This window comes from Nothoprocta perdicaria, unplaced genomic scaffold (assembly GCF_003342845.1).
Source record: "Nothoprocta perdicaria isolate Ctin4 unplaced genomic scaffold, notPer1 scaffold_110, whole genome shotgun sequence".
NCBI lineage: Eukaryota > Metazoa > Chordata > Aves > Tinamiformes > Tinamidae > Nothoprocta > Nothoprocta perdicaria.
The window spans coordinates 626,264-648,883 of NW_020454206.1; the positions used below are offsets into that span (position 1 = coordinate 626,264).

General features: G+C 49.9%; 1 long non-coding RNA gene across 1 annotated transcript in view; it reads left to right on the top strand.

Moving 5' to 3' along the window:
* Window positions 1-588: 588 nt before the first annotated feature.
* Window positions 589-22,620, top strand: part of LOC112957151 — a 45,949-nt gene continuing 23,917 nt past the window's right edge. Inside the window, exon 1 of the long non-coding RNA XR_003251159.1 lies at window positions 589-629. This is a non-coding gene — a long non-coding RNA (uncharacterized LOC112957151). The remainder of the gene's footprint in view (window positions 630-22,620) is intronic.

Here is a 22,620-nt window from a genome sequence, read left to right on the forward strand (position 1 = left end):
ATTATTTTAATTGAGGCATTAATAGTTAATTAAGTATTACCCTGATATTAACTTGTAGGGTAGATATGGTGTAATAAGGTTCTTGCTCCAAAATTTCCTGTTAGGAAAAAAGAATTATTAGTGCTCCAAGCACCTGTCCTAGAGCCTCACAGGAGGCTTTTCAGAAAGCACTTTCAGAGTTAGAGGACAAAGCAGATAGAGGTGATGAGTTTAAACATGGTGTTTCCACATTAGTCATGAGGAGCAAAGGCAAAAGCAACCGAGGGATCCGAAGGGAACCAGTGCCGGAGCTGGGAACGGCATCACTGCTGGCTTTGCACGGGCCTGTTAGACGAGGCGCCCAAGGGGTCCCCTGCAGTGCCACTCCTGCCCAGAGCACCAGGGCGTGYGGAGCCCCCTGCACCTCCAACACTTTTGCACAAGCTCCCCCTGACCAGGGCTGGGYGTTATGCTGCTTGCACACCTGCTTTGGGGCAGGTCTGGGGCACCTGTGGGCCTTAACGAGCCCAACCAGCCTCACCTGGGCCCAGCAGCTCTGTATGAGCAGACGCCAGGGCAGTGCTCAGGTTCTTCTGTGGATGTGCCTCAGGCTGGTTCCTCTCTTGCATGGACCTCAGGCCAACACACAGGTAATTTGTCTCTTGGGTGGCCTCCTGGGTGTGAGTGCTCTGGTTTGTCTCCAGTCTTTCTGTTGTTCATGACCCTGGCATGAGCTCTGGATCTGCTTTTTTTTTTTTTTTTCTTTTTTTTTCCTCCCCGTTACTGTCTTCCCCCAGACCAAGTTTGTTCCCTGCTTTGTGAGGGACTGAGAATGGAGCCTGCTGGCAGCACCCAGCTCTGCCTTTCACTCTTCCAGCCCCGTGGGGCTGTGCCCCATCAATGGGGGTGCAGCCGGTGCTGGGGTCCYTGTCCCTCAGGGAGCAGCTGCCTCTTGCTGTCCCGTGGCAGGGCTGCTGCTGGTGCCCCTGACCTGCTGCAGAGCTTGTGCCTCTCGCTGAGGCTTGCACCCCTTCCCATGAGCTGCTGATGCAGAAAGCCCTGGAGTGTTGTGGTGTGTTCCCGGTGAGGAAATGCTTGGGATCTCGTTGCTGTTTGTTCTGACCTTTCACACCCTGGCTGCAGTCAAGAGGTCAAAGGATTAAGGAAGGTCCTTACTCCCTGGTGCTCGCTCACCACGGGCCTTCCATAAATATTCACAGAGTCACAAAGTAAAAGTTTAATGTTTCGTGAGGTGATGATGAGGGGCATTTGTCCTTCTTAACTGCAACTTGCTGTGAAATCCTTACTTCAGGACTATCTTTTGGGACCTATGGAGTTTTCCCGATGAGYCAAAAGTCAATGGATAGGTTAAGAGCAATTGCTTTCACTGTCTCCTTTCCTTGTCAGCTAGTGTATTATTTGGGTTTGAGGAAGGTTTCAAGCCCTTTCTGTTCTGTGTTTATTCCTCATAGGGGCCTTAAACTTGTTTCTGTTCCCTCCGAAGTGGAAGGAGTTAGTCAAAATGTGTCCATGGAGCTCACTTTTCGTATATACCTGTGCAGGGGAAATAAGAGGCCATTATTGGAACTATAAGTGCCACCATGATGCTATTGGAGGGTGCTAAAAATTAACTTGGGTTTCTTTAATTACTGAGCTACAGCAGAGAGTTTTTCCACTTTCTCTTCTGCTGCCCTCTCACTGCTTCTGTCCCCCAAACACTTGTACTTGGTTTCAGGTTGGCCTGTGGCTCCTGGTGCTGCTTTGGAGCAGAGCTCCCAGGTCTGTCCCTTGTGAATGCTGGCCCCTTGGGAGGATGAAGGACCCTGTGTTGATATCTCACTTGCTAGGGCCTGGAGAAGGAAAAGCTGTGACTCTAAAACAATGAAGTTCCTACATGCTGCTGTTCACTACTAAAACATCTCTGATTCCTGATGAACTTTTTGTTTTCCAGAAAGCTGTAGGAACTCCAGAGCTGATTGTATTGGTGGAGTAAATGTGTCTTAGACCATTGTATTGTTCGGACCTACCCACTCTGGCTTTAAACTTGCTGGCCTGTGTATTATTGATAGTCTGAAGGCACAAAGTCTTGTTGGTACCAATTAATACATGTTTCTCCCTACGGGTTTGCTGACCCGTAGCCTGGGAGCTGGTGTTTCAGCGTAGTGCTGGTGATGGTGGCAGAGAGCTGGGCACAGGCAGCTGGGCAGCATTTCTGGTTTTTGACTTGAGGAAAGCACTTCTAGAAAGATGCAAATTAACATTATGAGGCCCTTTAACTGCTTAATGTGGTAACAAAAATCTGCAGTTGGACTCCTCCATGTTCCTTCCGCGATACCGGACAGTGAAGAGGCAAGGATTCCATCTTTAGCAAAGAGAATAATTCTTCCCCTTTTAGTACTGTCAGCACCTTGCTGCTCTGCTTGTACATGACATAACCTAGCGGTTTGTCTTGCTGTAGGTTTGCAGGCTACTCACTCTTGTTGCTCTGTCTAAATATGCATGTTGTCTGCACAGCTTCTGTAATGTATGTGCTTATATATTTGCTTACCCACATACATGCCAGTCCATGTGTTAGCATGTGCTAGGTGGGATTTRTGTACAGTACCTGTCCTGAATTGTGTGAGTGCTTGGGAAGGAGTGTGTGGGTGTGAGTGGGAAGGTGCCCCTTCAAAGGCAGCTTTGAACATGCCTGTGGAGATGCACGTGGGTGCTTTGCCCACAGTCTTATCATGCCAGTGTTGAGGCGTATATAGGGGTACAGATGTGCATCCCTGAACATTAAACATATGGTGGATGTCCCATCCGAGGCCATCTGAGGATGCTTTATGTGGCTGACACCCATGCATGTGTACATGAGGATAAATGTGAGGGCACGCACAAAAACGCCTATGTCTGCATAGCACTGGATGCATTTGTTTGGGTCAGGGTGTGTGTGAGCTGCACATCTCTGTAGCCATCCTGCTGAGTGTGAGCATAAAGCTGCGGTGTCGGGAGGACCTTGGCTGGCAGCCTGGCGGCGTTGGACATGTTTGCAGGAGAAGGAGCAAAAGAGATGACATGAAAGTTATTCTTGTCTATCAGCTGACGCATTATAGAGACATCAACGAGCTCTTGTCTCATGCCAGCTTAATTCCTAGTTAATCAGCAGTCTGCTTGGGCAAGGGAAGGAGCTCGCATCAGGGGCTGAGGGGGAGCCAAACTTCCTCACGCTGGTTCAGGAGCCTGAGAGCTGCTCTGCCTGCATTTGGCTGCATTGCTGCCCTCTGCRCAGGGCTCTGGGGGAGCTGAGCACGTCCTCAGCTGTGTCCTGCTGTGAACTGCTCCTCCGCAGGGAATGCAGCCTTGTTCTTTGGCTGCCATCCCYCAGAGGGCCAGCAAAGGCTTATTCTTCAGCGTATGCGGTAGGTGCTTTAGCCAGGCAGGCTTTATGTGTCTTAGGTGGTTCCAAGGCTTCCATTCCCTCCCTTGGGGCACTTCAACATAACCTGCAAGTTGGCCCTTCTCTGTTAGACCCAATAAGACTGTTTTCCACAGAGAGGAGGGTTTTCCTGCAGAGATCTGGCTCTGAGATGTCTCCTGTTCCTTCCCCTGCTCATGGGCTACAACTCTCTACTCTTGGGACCTGCAGTTTAGAGTCATCTCTTAATCCGACTTTCCCACTGGCTCCCTGCAAAGCCACTTTCCTTGTACTTCTGGCTGGTTTCCTCTGATGACCAGGGTGGTGCTGGGGGCTCCCTCTTTGCTCTGTGACTGGCATGTATTTATCAGACCTACAGCCAAGCCAACTTAAGCACTGACTGCACAGATCCCGGTAAGAGTCTGACCTGATGGCGGCTTCCTGGGAGTGTCTGGCATGGGGTCCTACTGTACAGTTGTGTGGACGCTTGGACAGTGAGCAACAGAGTGGCAAAATGTCATCTGCTGATGTTTGGGATTGAGATAAACAAGTTGCCATGAGGTGGACTGAGATTGGAGACACCTTCTGCTGTCTCTTTTGGGCAGTCTGTGTGTCCTTTGCAGTAGCACCCATTATCAGTGCAGAGTCATCAAGGGGTGACTTTTGGGGTCCCAAACCAACAAGAAAAATTAGGGCTAAGGTATCATGAATTCCCTGGCCTTTAGGAAGTGCCCAGAGGCACTTCACTATGGCTGGTGCTCTGTGTTTGTGCCTGGCCCACTTTCATTTTGGGATTATCTCATGGTTCAGCCATGTATGCATCTCAGGATATGAGCTTGCCTTTGGCTTTGCTGGGCAGATTGATCCCTTATCCTCTTAGGTGCTGGGGTCTGCTTAGTATTTACGTGGGAAGTGACCAAGGAAGCCGGGGGGCCATGGCTGTGGGAGAACATCTTGCAGGTGTTAGACTGCAGGTATGAAACCTGGAGGAGCTTTCCTTGGCCCCGTCCTAACTGCTGAACTGGCAGAGGACAGTTTGGTGCTGTTTGCTGTGCTCTGCCCCACGTCCTCAGTAAGCCTGTGCATTGGCCTGGCAGCGGCCCGGGCCTGTCCCTGCCCGTGCTGGTGGCTGTTCATCCGTGTCCCCCAGGCAGGTTGCAGCACACATGGTGCCGCTCTGAGCCCAGCTCGTGTTGCTTTCCTGCTGGGAATTGGCCAGGCCTTTTCCCAAGGCTGCCATGATACTGCTGGCCTCTTCCACCCCTTGGGCTTTAGTGGTGGTCCAGACCTTTCCCAGTTTTCTGTGACTTTCTGCAACTGGCTTTTATTGCYGATTGCCGTGAGCCCTGACAGCCCAGCAGAGGCCAGCATAGCTGTGTGCAAGGTGCTCTGCRAGGCTCTGCAGGCAGGGCAGGGACCGCAGGAGAGAAGGTTGAGAGGAGGAGGAGGGAAATGCCTTGGGTTGCATCCCTAGCACCCCAACCAGAACTGCTGCCTGCTCCTTGCTGACAGTTAGGTTTGGCTGCTCTCCAGACTCTGAGCCAGGTGGAGCTCAGTGGAAGAGCCAAGAGGGCTGGGTTATTTCTGAGCAGTCATCTGGGCTTCCCTTCCATGCTCTGTGGCGACCTCTCTGCTCTTGCAGCCTGCACTTGGACCTTCTCAGAGGTGTCAACCAGGCAGTGTGTGCTAGGAGGTGGTGGTGATGTTTGGCATGCCCAAGGGGAGGTGCAGAGGCACAGTGACCTGCACTGAAATTCCAGCTGCCTCCCGGAATCAAGYAGAAAATGCTGCATGGTTGAGCTTGAGGAAAACCATAACTGTATAGAGGAAACCACAAGTGTGTGACTGGTGTCAAATATCAACTTTCTAAAATGTAGTGTTATTGTTTTGGTTTCATCTCTCCCCTAAAAGTGGCTTTTGTTCCATGACACTTGCTTCCAGTGCACCTTTCTGCCCTGCATGCCCAACCTCAGCTGCCTTTGTGTCCCATCCCTGTGCTGTCCTGCCTGGGGTCCCACAGCAGAACATGTGCTCTCACTGGGACCTCCAGCAGGCTGCAGCCACAGTGGGGCCTGGTGTGATGGATTGCTGCACTTCTCTGCCCTCTTGCAGGACTTGGGAAATGTTCTGTATGTAGTGACTTGGTTCTTCTTAAACCGACCAACCTCATTGTGAATGAATGAGGAACCTGTTCTCCACCAAGGAGTGGAGAGAAGGCAGGAGGAAACACTTCCCTTAATGAGCGGCTGGTGGGCAATGTCCTGGTGTGTCTGATCTGTCCATCTCCACGTTGGACTGAAAGCTGMAATACACTGCAGCTCCTCTGGCTGCACCCGAGTCACTCTGGGTGCTGCTCTGCAGCCTTGTTTCCAGCTTTGGGAAGTGGTCTTTCCAGTTCCCACTCTTTCCTTGCTGCGTCTGGATACATTCCAAGACTCAACTCTCCATGTCWGCTGTAACAGTGATTAATAAGAACCCACATTTCCTGGCCTTTGCACCCATTTTTCAGTCCTGCCTGCCAGTGGTGAGTGGCCTGGGGTTATGAAGCACTGCTGCTTAGAGACAGGTCCTACTGTAGCTTTCTTGCAGTTAAGGGAAAGACGTGAATCAACAGCTCATTGTTATGAGCAGGAGGGTTGGACTAGATGATCTCCAGAGGTCCCTCCCAACCTCAACCACCCTGTGATGCCCCTGGACGTCCAAGGCTGATGCTCTGTTTTACTGCACAGATGGATGCCTTGACTCTTGAGCCTTGAGTTTGGACTAGCACTTGGGTTAAGGCCAGGGCTTGGGAATATCAGGMAGTGAGGTCCAACACTTTGAGAGCAGAAGCACATGCTGATGTGAGAGAAAGTAAGGCATCTTAGTGAGCTGAGGCTGCCTTGTTCTAGTGCYATGTACAGCATTGTGCAAGGCACAGGAACAGTGTCTGCTAGTGAGCCCTGCCCTGAGAAATCTAGACCAGAAGAATATATTTCAAATGAAGGACTTYAATTCTCTTACAGAAACTTTTTATTATCACTGAAACGGAAAGAAAAGTAGGAAACAAGTGGCTTCAGGATCTATTTTTAATGCTGTATTCACTAGCTTCTATATCTGTCATACTTTGAGAGGGTCCCTGCACTTGGTGTAGGAAGAGGGTCCTGGCTCCATCCCAGGAGTGGTTGATGTTGACTCTTTCCTTCCTTCTCATACCTGATAACAGCACAGGCTTCCACTGAGACACCTGGGAGCAGGGAATGTGTGGGATGCTGCTCCCAAAAGGTTGGATGAATTGGAGCTCCCTGGCATTTCCCAGCCCCCATAAGGGCTCATATGAAAGGAAACATTTTCGTGGTCAGTCCTTGCTTGGTGTTTGGTGACTTTAACTCCAGCTGCCATGGGGCAAATTCCCTCCTCAGAGTGAGGACTCGGCTGAGGAAAATGGGAGGATCTGTGTGGCTGTAACAGTCCCTATCTCCATGAAGGAGAGATGCAGGAAWAAAGGGATTGATGGCAGAAGGTGGAGAGGATACTGCGTAATAAGCTCTGAAACTGGGGTGGACTGTGTTGCTTCCAGTAACGGGTCTCTGTCCTGCTTGGAGCTACATGTCTGTGAAGCTGGTGTGGCCAAGGCAGCCAGAATGTGCCAGCTCAAATGAGCAGAGACGAATAAAGGGAGGCAGGAAGAGAGGTGCCCCTTGGGCAAACACTTGTTAAATTGACAAACTTGTAGAAAATGATTAAGGCTCTTGCTGTTCCTGGTGCAGAGGGGCCCTGAGCTGCTGCCTTGGGCTAAGATACAAAGGTAGTTCCTTGGGAGCCTGCAGTGGACAGGGCACAGGGGGAGGTGAAACAATTACAGCCTGTCTCTGCGGTGCCGTCTCTTGTCAACTGTTATTTATGTTTCCCCAAATGTTGCAGCCTTCTTAGGAGGAAAGAAGACCCTGCCAATCTGTGGCAAAAAATGCAGACAYTTCTCCTGTCTCTTTCTCTTTTTACTGTGTCTCACTCTTTCCAGACCGGATTTACCTTGGATTTCTTTAGTGTGGAACAGTGATGCAACCTCCTGCTGCAAGCTTGGATCTCCTGGAGTGGTTGTGATGAGGGTTCTCTCCTGCTTTGGGCCCTGTGGGACTCCCACTGAAAGCAACCCTGAGGCAAGAGCCCTTTGCCTCTGCTGCAACTCTTGCTGGAGTTGTTCTGCACCACCCATCTTTGAGCATCCTGCTAATAGAAAGGGCTGTGATTTGGACAGAATAAAAGTTCTTCCTACTCCTCTGCAGCTAAGATGTAGTCCAAGGGACCAGGTAACATGACATAAATCCTGGGAACTTGGCAGCACTGGACTGACTCACTTGGGGCTGAGGAGAAAGAAAAGGTTGTTCCAGGTTTCCTTGGGGGTGAGCAGAGGATCAGACAAGAGACCTCACACTGGGAGAGCTTGTGTTAAAAACCAACCTAAGGAGAACTCATGTTAAAAGCCAACCTGAAGCAGCCAGAGCTAATCCATATTTATGGCTACTTTTCATGAGGAAGCAGGGCTAAGGTGCAGCAAGCTGCCTTGGAGGGTGTCTGCATAGGGGACCTACCAGCTTGCAGCTCAGGAGGAGTTGGACAGAGAAGCTTGTGCTCTTTGCTGTCAATGGTACCAGGTAGCCAGGAAACAAGAAGTGGAACAAGCAGAGACCTTTTTGTCTCCTCTGGCCTCTGAGAGCAGAGATGCCCTTAAGGGAAGATGTCAACACTTGGCTGTGGCTTCAGACTTTGGGTTTTCCCTGCTTTGCTGTTCTGTCCACTGTYGCCCTTCTCTTCAAGGGATGCACAGCGCCTGTCAGGAAAGGGTTAAGTGCTGCTTACCCCAGCCAGCTTTGCGTATTTAAAGTGAGTAAAGGTTTAATTACCAAATGATGACAGTGTCATATGGTTTTGGTGATGGCGTGTGGCATTCGATGAATGCAGAAGAGGGGAGGATGTGAGAAAGACACTGAGTGGCAGTGGGAAGCGAGGAAGCTAAAAATGCCAAAGACAGTAAAACATCTGTAATTTGCAATTCGCTAGTGTTCGCTGATTGCTCATGGATTAAAGATTAAAATCTATTCTCTGGCAGATGGGAGAGAGAGAGAGAGGAAATTCTTACGAGCATGTTTTGCATCTGCATTTCATTCTGCTCCTCTTTACAATAATCACGGATGAGGAAATAAACCCGGCTCTGGGCTGGCGGGAGGCGGGGAAAGCGCACAATATAGGCAGGACTCTGCGTGCTGCTCCTGCTCGGAAACGCCGAGCGGAGAGGGGAAGCAACCGGCTCCGGGATCGCACCGGCGACTGGCTGGGATGTTCCCGGGAGGCTCAGGAGCGCCGAGAGCCTGCGCTCTTTCTGCTGGTCACCCCAATGCTGTGTCGGGGGGTTTCTTTGATGGGAAGGGGACGTTAGCCATCTGTCCTGTCTCAAGGGATGGCTGAGTCTGGCTACAGTGTCCATGACGTGATGTTAATGCTTGCAGGCAAACAATGCAAGTAGAAATAATGTTTGCAATGATAAATCATTTTTATAACTTTAGCTAATCAGAATCTGTCCCTTTTATGGGCATGATGAGCTCTCTCGCTCTTTTTTTTTCTCCCTCTCTCTCGTTCTGTCTCACACAGGGTTTCTCAAGTGTGCAGGACATTAAAGAAAAATGGATAATAAAACTGCAAATGCAGGGCCTGCTCCTGGGAAGTGCTGGGGCCTCAGGACTCGCTGCCTTTTCTGGAGCCAGCCCTCCGGGTGAAGCCTGTCGTTTGGGAAGTACAGGGGAACTTGAGGACTCGCACGTGGGCAGCTCTGCAGGGGTTAGAGAGCTCTTCCCCAGCAGTGACTGTGTGTGACCTCCTGAGCGAGGAGTGAGCACCAGCACACCGATCTGGTGTGTGGAAATTCTACTTTTTGGGGAAAAAAGGGATCGCATCAAGTGACTAGAGTAGCGGAAATGATCTCCTGTGCGCTACTGCTGGCCATAGCACAATTCTCAGGGAGATTGTGGCCAAGAAGAGCAGTCTTTCCAGGCTTCAGGATAACCCAGTATAGATGAACTAATCTGAATTTTGCTTTTCATGGTACTGGTTTAACTTCACCCTGACTGATGGGTTGCTGAACTAGTTGGCTGAGTATTTCTGGAGAAATTCTCTTTGCAAAAAGGCAAAGTTGCTTAACTCAGAACAGTCATTCCTACATGACTGTACCTGTATGCAGGCTGGTTCTTGTAGGCTCACCTCTGTCTTCATGAATGAATGGGGACACCTTCATAACACTCCCAAATCCCATTTCTCATGTACATGTGCAGTAAAAACATTCCTGTCATACAGATGTTACCATGAGTTTGGGCACATATGGAGATGACAGGATGAACATGCTGAATAGGACCTAAACTGGTCCAGACCCAGAGTATTATTCATGTTTAGTGAATGGGTATTTGCTGTGGATTTGAGAGTGGCCTAAGTGCCCCTGGGTCTGTGGGGTGAGGCTGAGCCAAGTACATTAGCCGGGAATCTGGACTCTCCACACTTGCTGCCAGGTTTGCAAAGAGGGAATTCTGAGCTGGCACTCACCAGAGTTTGAGTGAGCGAGGTGCTTAGTGCCCGGCTTCCTTTGGCTTGAGGAAACGGGAGCTGGGGCAGTTTGGCTCTGGCTGCATGTGCTCTGTTYGCTGCTGTGTTGGCTCCATCTGCCCTGTTGGTGTGCAGGGCGAGATCCCCTCCTTACTGCAGTGTGGGACGTGCATGTGCTCTGGATGGTCCTGCTGCTGGGTGCACCCTGTTCTGTGGCGGCTGGTGCCTGCAACACCTACCACCCTGTGTCAACCCACTTCAGCAAGTGCCCAAATCTTGGCAAGGTGTGAGGATGTGCATCAAGGAGAAGGGAGAAGCCAGGCAGCACTCTCAGGCCTRTTAACATGAGGCCTGAGGTGAGGACAAACCTCACCTGGGACCTCTGCCCTCTCACCCTTTGCCTCTTGGTTGGGGTCTTGGTTTTGGCTCAAGCCTGGACTTCAGTTCCTTGTCTGAGCCATGCTTGGGCCCTATCTCCTGGAAGGATCCCAGTCCTAGTTACAGCTATGTCTGCTGCTTCTGCTCCTGAGCAGACTCCATGGATGGCCCTGGAGTCTTCTCTAGCCCATCTTGTCTGGGAATGGTGATGGATGCTCTTCTCAGCACCCTGTTCTTGTGATCMCATGTAGGTGCTGTGGGACAGCACTCTAGCTGGTGAGACAGTTCTGCATGCCCTGATAGTAGTTTTGTTGAAGGCAGAAAACAAGATTTTTCCAACAATTCCCAGAAAAAAAAATGTATCTCCTAATCTAGATGAGAYGAGATCTGCCACCCCATTTCCAGTCCCATTCCAGCCCACTTCCAAAGCAGCTCTGTGGTTTTCATTTTGTTTCTTTCCACCCTGACCATTCTATCTCTGGGATGCACTGTAGCTGCTGTGTAAGAGTAAGGCTTTTTTTCCAGGTTTGGATTCTGCCAAGATGCATCATCTAATAGAAACTTTTTGTCTGGGGAAAGAATCAGTGTTAGGGTGTTGCCTAAATCTTTGCAAAAAGGAGTTTTGTTTAGGCTTGATAAATGAGAAGGCCTTCTGCTTATTTCCCATCTTATAGGGGAAAGGAAAGGGCAAGGAAAGTATCGGAGGTAGAAAACCATGGGCATGGGAGGAGAGACCAGCATGCATGTGGAAAAGAGGGAAGCAGCATTTGATTAAAAAGAGGAAAGTGATCTCTCTGAATTGGGTCGTTGCTGTTGGGCCACTGGGAAAGCAGTGTCTCTGTTTGCAAGTGATCTGTTCCACCAAGCGAGAAAGATGAGGCTGAGCAGAAGAAAAGCTGAAGAAAGATCAATGGGAGGAGGGGGACAGCATGGCAGATTTAATTAATTACTGCATATTAAAATGTTTGTTTACAGTAACAAACAGCTACAAGAGGTCTGATGTTAATTAATTTACAGCATTTTTCACCGGTCCCTTTGCCGTTGCTAGCAGTGAGGGAAGCAGCACTGTGGCAGGTAAGATGCTGTCCCTTTGGATTCGCAGCAGCCTTTGGGGAGAGCTGCAAGGGAGCAGGGCCCTGYGGCCACCCTGCAGCTCCTGGGGCTCAGGGCATCTTGGTGCAGCCTGGGGAAGAGGCAGGAGGGGCTGGGCTGGGGAATGTGGGGCCCTGGTGCCCAGGCTGAGGGGCAGCCCCGGTGTGGGGCTGGGGAGGACAAACCCTGTGGGGCAGGGGCCTGGCGTCCCATGGGTTACACTGCGAGAATGGATGTGTTATAGCGTTGCAGCCTGATGCTGAAAGCCCAAAGCAGGAACCTGTGGGGGTTCCTGCAGGTCCAGGAGGTCTGGGCACCTTTCCTCAGGGGCTTTGTGGTGGTCAGGACTGTGTTGGGATCTTTCAAGGGCTGGTGCAGGGGATCCCTTTCCCTTCTGCATGTGACAGTGTAGGAGTGCTGTGTCCTGCCCCGGAGGTGGATGTGGTCAGGCTGTATGTGCATACGGTACTTCTGTTTCAGGCTCTCATCTAGGTATTGATGGACTGATATTGAAAAGGGGAGAACCTGGAATGGGGTCTGGTGCTTGGAGGCAGCAATCTGTAAAAGGATATAGGGTATTTGGGCCCAGATCCCAGGCCTTTTCCTTTTAGCAAATGAAAGCCCAGGCCCCAGGGAAACCTGCATGTGTTCTCCAGCCCCACATGCCTTTTCTGCTTGCCTGCCTTGTGCTCTGACCTCCCATCCTCCAGATGGTTTTGGAGGGCACAGGCATGTGGTGTTTCTCTATTACTGTGCTGAAATTGTGGTACAGCTGGGGCTAGATGCCTTCAAAGTCAAGGAGAAGGTCTAGGTGAGCTGAGAAGGCAGATCAGGACCTGAGAGCAAGGTGTGAGCCCTGCAGACAGGGCAGCCCCTCACACTCTTCATAAAGCTCTGTCCCCCACCCTGAAACAGCAGGAGTGCTGAGCAGAGGCCTGAGGAGCACGTCCACACCCTGCGTAACGTGCTCATGGATGGGCAGGTAATGAAGCATGGAGAGAGCGGGCTGAGCTTAAAACCTCTGATCCTGGTTTCACTGGTGTTAGCACTAGCAGAGGAGCAGAGAGGAGCTCTGGATTTCGCACCTGGCTGCCTGCTCAGTGCGATAGAGCTGCGCTCCTCGCTGCCTCCCAGTGAGCCCTTTGTAAGCGCAGCAGTCTGCTGGCTCCTAACACCACGGGAAGATGAGCCAGATCTTATCCCATTCCTAGCTGTGCTGAAGGCCTCCAGGCTGAACCTCTCCTAGGGAAATCCGCCTTGTTTCTGGAGCCTCACTGCATCTCCCTTGTGCCAGCTGTGTGAGGCTGAGCCCCTTGCAGCTCCCTCCAGGAAGGGATCTTCTCCAACATATGAAAGCTCCTCTCCTAGGTTCCCATTTGTGGCTTTGTCCTTATCTTCCTGTGAGCCTTGGCAGTAATCCCATAATTGATCTTTGCAGTGGCTCTGATATTGGCCCTTGTCATTTTAATTGGCAATTAATACTTGTAATTGGTCCTGGCTGTATCTGTTGTCAGGAGTTCAGCTCCAAGTCTTTGATACTGGGTGTTAAGAGGTCCTAACACTGGTTTGCTTAACACCTTTTGGTGTTTGTAATTTGACCTGCTGTAGCTTTGGACATGAGCCACTCCGATTCACCCTGATCTTAACCATATCCCTGATCTCAACATTAACACTCGGTTGTAATTCTGCCTTTTCCTGACCTCTGTAATCAATCCCTGTAACAGGGGACTATAACCGTAATTGAATGGCAGTGGGAGAAGATGCTGTTCTCTCCAGCAGGGAGAGAGGCTAGAACAGGGACCCAGAAGGGCCAGACTGACTTCTCCTGTTTGTGAAACTTGTGGATTGCCTGAGTGTTGTGAGAACAGGCGAGTGGTCTTAACTGCGTGGGTGCCTCTCTACATCTCTGTGCTCCTTAGCACTGAATTTCTACAGCCTAAAGAAACAGTATTGAATTTGTTGGTGTAAGAAATGTCAAGGAGTTTCTAGGTGGTAAGTGTGGCAGGGTGAGAGTGGGATCTTCAAGTACCATGTTGTCTCAGAAGAGCCTGCATGGCAGCAAAACCTTTGCTGACAAATGATTTCTCAACCTGTTATCGGGCTGAATGTAGCAGAACATCTGGGGAAGGCACCAGAGCAGCTGCTGCTGCTCTTTAACTTTCCTTCTGCTTTTCCTTTAACCAGCAAATTGCTGGTGAAAGGTGCCAACTGGAAAAAGCTGTGGTTCTTGGGGCAGGTGTATCTGTGCCCTGARTGGGGATGTGTGTTTGCACCTGGTACTCGCAGTGAGACAGAGCCTGGTCAGAGTGTGACATGTACAACTCTGGGTCCACCTGGAAATTTCTGTCTTCTGGGCGCTTGCTATTTCTGTAGTTAACTGACTGTGGGGGAAAAAGAGGAGCAGATAATTTCAATGCCATCACATTTCTTACATAAGCATGGTTAGATCTTCTGAAGATGAATTACTAGAATAAAGATGGAATCGTGTTTGCTGTGTGGGGAATACTTACAAATGGGGAACTGTCCTGCGGGTGGTTCCTCCTTTACAGAAAGGTGAACAGAAAAGAAAGGCAAAACATGCAAGTGTTGGTATTTACTGATGAAGGATGTCACCAGCTTGGGTGGCAAAGCCAAACACAAAGCTGCTTCATTATGGATGGTTTTAGCAAAGTTCTCCTGATGCTGTCAAGTGAACAGAAGATCCAGAGACTCGGGCTTTAGTCCTACCTGCTGTGCAAGTTTGAGCTGTGACACCTCTCAGCATTGTGTTGTCTGCATTTTCTTGTTTTCTCCATTCATAACGTGACAGATGTGGCATATGGGACCCTGATCTCGGGTGGGCTCAATCCTATTGCAGTGGGTTTGTTGCAAAATTGGTTACRCACTCACTAGGGACAGTGCAGTGATTCTGTACTGTTTCTGACACAGAGTTGACAAATTAGTCTAGAAGGTGTCAGAACACCTCAAGGTATGAGCCATAGACCTTTAATTTTAGTAGGATCAAACACTGGAACAGGTTGTCCAGGGAGGTTGTGAAGTCTCCATCCTTGGAGATGGTCAAAACCTCACTGGGAACGACCTGGAGCAGCCTGCTGCTGCTGACCCTGCTTTGAGCAGGAGCAGTTGGATTGCACAACTCCCTTCTAACCTCCATGCTCTGATTGTGTGTGGAAAGAGCCACAAAGGTGGAAGGAGATCCTAGAGGACATCAGGGCACTGTGGGACATGGCACCGAGGCTTTCTTCTGAGAACCCTCTTGAAATCTTCTATGGATTCTTCTAAGAATCTAAAAAAAAAAAAAAAATCTTAAATCTTAATCTTCTAAGATTTTTTTAATACCTTTGGAATTAAACTGGCTGCCGGCAGCCATGGCCTCCTTCCCAAGAGGACTACAGGTACTGTGCAGTCTGAAAGTCCTTCAGCCTCTTGTCCTTTTTTCTTCACTGGTTAGCTACAGTAAATATGTGGGAATGGGTGTTGTGGATGTTCTGAGCAGCAGCTGCCACTTGGAAACTTGTTTTTCTCCCTTTAGCTAAAATAACCCAGTTAAATAAYGGTCTAGAACACAGCGGCGCTCTTAGTGCCGCTGTGACCCTCACGAGGGCTGTGGCTGCCAGCTCTGCTCTGCAGCTCCCACCCCACTGTCTCAGAGCAGGGCTGTGTTTATTTTCTTCCCCAGTGTGTGCTGGTATTTCACTTGCTTTCTTGACAGAGATAAATGGCTGCTTTAGATCTGAATAATAAATAAGTAAAATAAATGTGTACGTCGAGCTGGTAATTCTGCCTCAAGTACAGACACATTGAAAAACTGGCTGGAAAGTTTGTGTCACTTTTGGCTCACGAGGGTTTCAGTGACATTTTGCTACCTAGCCTTTGCTTGGASCTGTTTTTCTCTTCAGGCTTGTAGTTTACTCCGAGCTGATTTAGCACAAATAGGATTGAGGGGCAACCCAACCAGTGGCTGATGTGCCATGCACTGAAGATGCAGTTGGAAACCAGAAATGGCCAGAAAGAGCAGCCTGGAAGTTGGACTCGTGAAGCTTTTTTTGGATAAAAGAGGCAGAAAACTTTCTCTGTAAATTGGTATAAGCTCAACTGGGACACCAGGAGTTAAGGCCTAAAGAAAAATGTTCTTATAAAGGGTTCATATAATTATGAGCCCTTGGCAGAGATTTCCTCTCCTGAGGTGGTATCCAGAATATCCCCAGTTCCAGTCTCTCTTCCCTGCAAATTGTTGAAGCAGGTGCTGTATGTCATTACTGATCAGCACAGGGCTCAGCCGAGTGGGGACTCTGGCCTTCGCCGGCGCCTCCGGGCACATGGATCACACTTTGTAATGAAGAACAGCATATGGACACAGGGTGATCTCGGACAGGGCCTGATTGCTCTCTCCTGCCAGCTTCGTGTCTGTGGGGCTTTTATATGAAGCCAATGGAACTGCACTGATTTGGATTAGTGGAGTGTCTGGTGCGCTGAGTTCAGGAGGGTTCCTCCTTATCTGCCCCCCCGAGAGGCTGCTCATAGATAAAGCGAGTGTGCATATATAGACTTAGTGTATACCTGGGCCTTTCCAGCAAGGGATTTTGCAGAGCAACTTGCCAGTGTGTTGTTTTACATGTAAAGCCACTAGCTGTTTTATAAAGAGCAAAGAAAAAGTTCTCACAAAGCAAATCCAGTGCCTGTCTTGCTAGAGACAGCCTGTATAAATCTGTAATAATTATACCAATAGTAATAATAATTAGCTAACCTCCTGATCAGCATTCTGGTTGCATGGGCGGTTCCTGTGCATTTTGATAGCCCTGTGGCCAGTAAGAAAGTGTTAAAAATGATGTGAGTATTTAGCATTTGTGAACTTACCAATAAACCTGATGGTGTGAAGAGAGTCTTTTTTGCTCTGTGCTGAGCCGAGCAGTATTTTGGCACTCTGGACACCTGCCATGTTCCCCCTATTGGCTCCTTTTTATTTCCTGCTGTGAAGCTGCAGTATCTTCTGCAGTGGCAGCAGCTGGCAGGACTCAGGTGCCTTTATCTCCCTGACAGCTCCTGGTATTTGTGCAGCACCTTGCACCAAGCAGCCCCGGCTCCTGCGTGGGGTCCTTGGTGCTCCAGCAATGAATGTGATAAATACTAAGATCTGTCAACAATGAACAACATGACCCTGTAAATCATTGACAGCTAGAGCAAGTGTTTTCTCTTTGGAAAATAGTCACCCTCATGTCTGTATTTTTCTTTCACTTCTTTATTGTCTTTCCCATACCAATAYTGGACAGCAGCCAAAGAAATCCACAGAGTAAATACAGTGGAGCAGATTCCCAGTCTAAGGAGAGGTGCTGGAGTGTCAGTAGAGCCACCCTGATTTATGTGGTGGTAGAACAACTCCCCTGTCCCTAGACCCCCTCCTGCCCTGCCATAGGGGTGTARTTCCTGTAATCACTCAGCAGGCATATTTCTGAGAATGAGATCTGAGCTAAGAGCAGAAATCTAATTTGGGATCTCAGACGATCTTTCTTTCTTCTAACTGGTGGCCTTGGGCTCAGAGTGACTGAGTCACACAAGGAAATGAGTGTGACCTGTGCGTTGTTACTGCCGTGTGTGCACGTAAGGGCAATTGAGTTGGTTGATATCTGATGAAATCACTGATGACTTTTGGTTGACCTCTGATGGAAAGGTCACCCTGGAGACCAGGAGGTTTTTTCCCCCGCGTGCTGGTCTGTCGCGAACAGCAGCACCTCGTTTCAGCCTACGGGCTCTATGGGAGCCGAGCGAGAGCCCAGCGCTTCCCTGCCTGCCTGCCCAAAAGCTGGGCTCAACCATCAGCGAGCGCAAATCAGCACAGCTCCCTGGGCATCGGGCAAGTTTGACTTGTCTCTACCAGCTAGTTCTCAATTCCAAGGGCAGGCATGGCATCCTGTAGGGTGTCTGGGTCTTTTTTTACCTCCTGGAGGAATGTGTTGCACCAGTTTTTGAGCAGAGGGTATTCTTGGTAGTTGAGATGTGCATTTGGGAGTCAAAAATGCATTTTTCAAGGCTTAAAGTTGGTCAGGTGGTGACACACAATCTCTTGCAGGTCACTGGAGCTTATATATGTCCTCGTCTGCGATTTGCATTAGGTGGTAGCAAGTGAAGAGAGAAATGGTTTGCATGGTACCTGGGTCATCCCTAAATACAGCTGCTGATATTCAGGAAAAATCAGTGAATGGTGAGAGCTGGATTAGAGGAAGCCTGAGCTTGTTTCTATCTGGTTGCCCAAAATGGGGACTGCGCAAACTTGGGGATTATGGATCACACAATATGGTAAATAAGCAAAGCTAAAAATAGTCCCCTGAAGTGTGGGGTTGGTGATGAGCCAGCAGAGAACCCCTCAGAGCAGAATATATAACCCCAAACCTGTGCTCCATCATGTTGCTCTCTGCTTGCCTTGGCCCAGTCTTCTGGTAATCATAGAATCATTAGGGATGGAGAAGAGCTTCAGGATGGAGTCCAGCTGTCCTCACTAGGGTCGAGGGGAGGCAGGGCACTGACGTGCTCGTGGTGACGTTTAGGACGAGTCTGCACTTGGCGCTGCTGGGGTCGCTGGTGTCAGCAGAGGGTTTGGCTGGTTTGCAGGTGTTGGGGCTGCATCATCACATGTTACAAGCCACCCAAAGCAGCATAGGTGGCTTCCACCCAGGAACTGGCTCTAACCCCGTGCTGCTGCCAGCGCTGCTGCCGCCGAGTGTCTCTGCTCGCCTGCCCTGCTCTCTGCTCAGCATGGGGTGGCAGGGTGGGATGTGGTTCCTCTTCCTGACTGGACACTGCACAGGGTGAGCAGTCAGAGCTCAGTTGGTGAAATGTGTTTTGGGGAGTCAGTGAATGGCTCTGAAAGCCTTCTGTTCACATCCTGCACTAAACCAGAGCTCCTTGTGCCCCCAGAGGAAGCCTGGTAAATCCTGTGTGGCAGCGAAGTTTAGGCTGGCTGCATCTGGCCATGGGGCTYTCTGGGTTCATGTTGTACTGCTGGTTTCATGGCATACCAGGAAAAGGATCTTGCAACATTGATATCTTACAGGCTTTGCAGGTGCTGCTTGTCCTCCACAAAAACACTGCAAAAATCCCATGCAGATCCCAGCAGCCAGCGACTGGGTGTCGGAAGGGAAATCAGGGGTGTTTTCTGTTGGCAGAGCAACCTCCTCTGTTGGGGACTGCAGTGCAGCAGCTGGGATGTTCTGCCCTGCGGGAGAAGCTCTCCCATACAGCTCAGACCAGCAGCTCTTGCTGAGCTTTGCAGATTAGACACAACTGGCTAGTGGGTAGGGGGTGGCCTGTTCCCTTAGCATGGAGGAACTGCATCCTTGCCCAAGGAAACAGCATAGACTGTAGCTTCTTGTGCAGGGGGTGGAAAACCTGTTTCTCCAGGCAGTGCCCCAAGCACAGACATTCCTTGCTAGGCTTCCAGTAATTCACCATCTCTCAAGGGGTGCACTGAGCTTATTTAACAAAGGTCAGCTAAATTCTCTAGTACCCTGCTGTGAAAGCAGGATTAGCTGTAATCTTGTTTAACCATGGTGTCCAGCTACATGGCTGCTCACTTCAGACAGCTCTACTGGCGTGAGCCCAGAACTGGTTGTGGTGGATGCAGCCTTCAAGTGTGACTGGTAACAACAACTTTGGAGAGAGGTAGCAAGGCAGAGAATCTGATTTTTTTCCTTCTCTCTCTGACTTGGATTTTTTTTTCCATGTCTGAAACTCCTTAAGCTTTGGCAGTTGTTTGCATTTTGCATCAGCTTGAATGCTTATAGTCATCTCTTCAGAGATGAGCAGCAGTGTCTCAAGCACCAGCTGCCCCTTCGCTTTGTGGCAATGGGCAAAACTACTGGCTAGAGCTGGCTAAGTGGAGCAGACACAAAGCAGAAAGGGCCAGCTGGGTCGAGGCAGAACTTGACAGCCCCTTGATGGACTGAAGGCTGGAGCAGCTCCATCCCTGAGACCTCTACCTGCAGCTCCTGGTGTGTTTAGCTGGAGCTGGCAGTTCTGATGTGAATTAAAAGCAACATGGTAAGTGGCTTTTTTYAGCAGCAGTAACTATCTCTTGAGGAGGTAATTATTTCTTTCCTTGCCAAGCTGACCTAAAAATGTAAATAGTGTTTATGTGTATATTACCCTCAGCTCCATCTTTTTGGTCTCTTCCAGATCTTTATGCCAGTGCAAGCAACTATAGGCCTGGGAAGAGAACGAGCACTGTGTGAGAGCAGTAGGGATCTTAGAGAAAGGAGTGTTCAGGTCTTGTACTACCCTTCTGTGTGTAGATGGACTTGTATGATGAATTTGGAGTCTATTTCATGACTCAGGTTCTGTTCTGCCTGCAGGCCCTGTACCGTGGTTTTATCCAAAATATGCAAAGGAGATGCTCACAGGCACTGGGAAGGAGAGGAACCAAAGGAGAAATGAATGAGGGACAGGGAGCCAGGAGAATGGGAGAGGAAAAATCCTTCTACTTTCCTTTTTTTTTTTTTCATTCCTGTGCTCTGCCTGTTCCCGTCAAAGCCGCTGGAAATTGTTACCGACAGATCGAGTGTCTTCCAGTTTCTGTGTCAGGGAGTTTTGCCGATTCCATGAACCATGCAAAAGAGGGGTCACTCGGAGAATGAGAGAGCAAGAGAATGACCAATTCAGCAGAGCTCTGGCTTTATCACTGATCTGGTTGGGTTCACTGGGTTTTAACTCCATGAGCCAGTCAGGCTTAGAGACTCCCACCTTTGTTACCACCTTTCAAGAGGAGGTCCTGGGCAGTGTGAATTCCCTGGGGTCGTCAGGAAAGGCAGCCCAGGGATGGTCTCCTGTAGTGGAGAACGCCCTGCACAGTGTGCCAGGCACTTGGATGCTCCCTGTCGAGACTGATCACTGGTTATTGCTGTGTAGATCTGAGTGGGGATAAAGGCAGGTTGGAAGAGATTCTTGGGTCCTGCCTGGTTCTAGTCATAGCTTAAAGCAGAGTAGCTCACAGTCATCAAATCCTTGGAGCACCATGTGCCACTGCTAGTTTGGTCTAGATTAGAAGTGAYCTCTGAGGCCTCAGGACCACCGTTGGTTCTGCCATGTGTTCCCATGGTGGGAATAGAGGCTGTATCTGCACGTCTCTAAAAGCACAGGCCGCCTCTCCCATGCCTGCCCTCCCTGTAATTCCCTGGTGYTGCCTGTGCAAAGTGTTTCTCAGTCTGCTTGGCCTGGTGCTCTTGTGCCTGGTGCCCTCAGACACCCATGGTCTCTGAGCACAAATGATATRATCCAGGGCAATCGGGGATGGGCCTTGGGGTGCTTATAGCTGGTGGTATGGCCTAATCCAAGGAGTCTGATGTTCACCACTGAGCTACCTGTGTGCAATGGTCGTACTGAACGGGATTGTCAATTGTGTTAAAGATGTCAACTGGAAGGTGAGCTACAGCTAATGAGAGACTCAGACTAAGCAGATATCTAAGACTACTGTATAAGATGGAGAAAATTCCAATTGAGACTTCACTGAATCTTTGTCTGTGTCAAAAAATCTGAAGCARGAAGTCTCCTGTGAGATACCTTGGCTATTTCTACTCCCAGAAGCTGGAACCTTGTAGCTGTTAGAAATGAGCTGTCACAAGGGGAAGAGGCTGCTGCAATTAAGTCAACTGTGCTGGGTGCTTAGGCTGGCTGAGCTCAGCTGAGGGCTTGGGGATTCTTGGTTGTAACYGAGTCTCTGTAGGCCCAGATTATTAAAGCTGGGTGTTTTGCTTCTGCTCATGCTAAAGCTTTGCTCTGGCATGTTACCAGTGACATCACTGTTGAATGTGCAGACCCAGAAAATGATGTTTCTGCCTTCAGAAGCATGTTCCTTTATCGCTGCCATCTACAGAGTGGACATCCAGAAGCTTAGGGAGCATCACTCAAGGGAGAAGGGGAGTTGTAAGCAACAYAGACAAGAGCATCCTCTTTCAGTTGACAGGGACCACTAGGCTGTTCAGTGCCACCCTTTCTCTAAAATGGGTCTGCTGAGATCTGTCTACCACAAGGATGCCCCGAGAGCTGCTTTCCTACTGCTGCAGGCAGTAGGGTCACTAGCTCAGGAAAGATGCCTGCAAGGGACCCCCAAGGTGCCCACCGAGGTCTGACCACGTGAGACCCTCACCACTGCAGTGCTCTGCGTAGCTATTTAGCTGGTTGAGCAGGAAGGCAGAACGATGAGGCAGTGCCAGCTCTGGAGCCAGCAAGATTAGGGGACGATGAGCACATTTAGTGGTGGCTTTGGCAGCGGCAGTGCTGAGTGCGGAGCTTCTGAATGACGTGTACAGATAGCAGCTGGGCTGGTGCTCCTCAGCAAGCCAATGGGAACCCTGCTGCTCGCTGCCCTCCGCTATTCCCTCATCCTGCTGAGAGGGCAGGATGCTGGTTGGGTGGAAGTAAGTTGGGAGGAAAAGAAAGTCTCTTCAGCAAAAGGTTTCTGGAGCCTGGAGGGAGGCTGAGGACATGTCAGCTGGCCGTGCTCCTGCTGCTACCACAAGGTACAGAGGGGTGTCATGGCTCTCTGTATAGGTGTGTGTTGGAGCTGTGTGGAGGTGGCTCTTTGTTGTTGAGAGTCCTGGGCATGTTGCAAATTCTCTACAAATGTTGGACAAAAACCTTTTTTCTATTACATGAGAGCTAACAGTCTKTGTTGGGACAGGGCTACTGATGGATGTCATCAAATGAGTCAGAAGCCTCAGCTTCAGCTACCTGGGCTCTAAAGAGCTGTTTGTTGGAGCCGAGTACCTTGTGATCATCTTATGCAAAGCAGGACAGTCTGAAGTCTCCCAGCTCCCTTCCTTAGGGAAGCTATATATAAAGGATACTGGAACCAAGGTTCAGGTGATGGTGAAGCTGTTGACAGGGTCATATGGATCTGGTCTACAGCACGGGGGATTGGGGATGCCCTAGTTGACTGCTGGGGTTTTTCCCCTCTCTGAGGAGCTCTGCTTTATGGCTGCTGGTGCAGTGGCAACGTGGCAGGGAAGCTCTGGCTGCGGGCAGGCAGGGGCTGCTCAGTTGTGTCTGGGGCAGATGAGAGCCCCAGGTCAGGGTGAGGTTTCCCTGCCCTCAGAACTGCGCAGCGGAGATGTGGGCGCAGCACACCAGAGATCTTGGAGGCAGCACAGGAAAGAGTTGTAGTAAGTGTGAGACCTGCCTCAGATCAGCAGTAGAGTTTAGAAGAAATCCCAAAT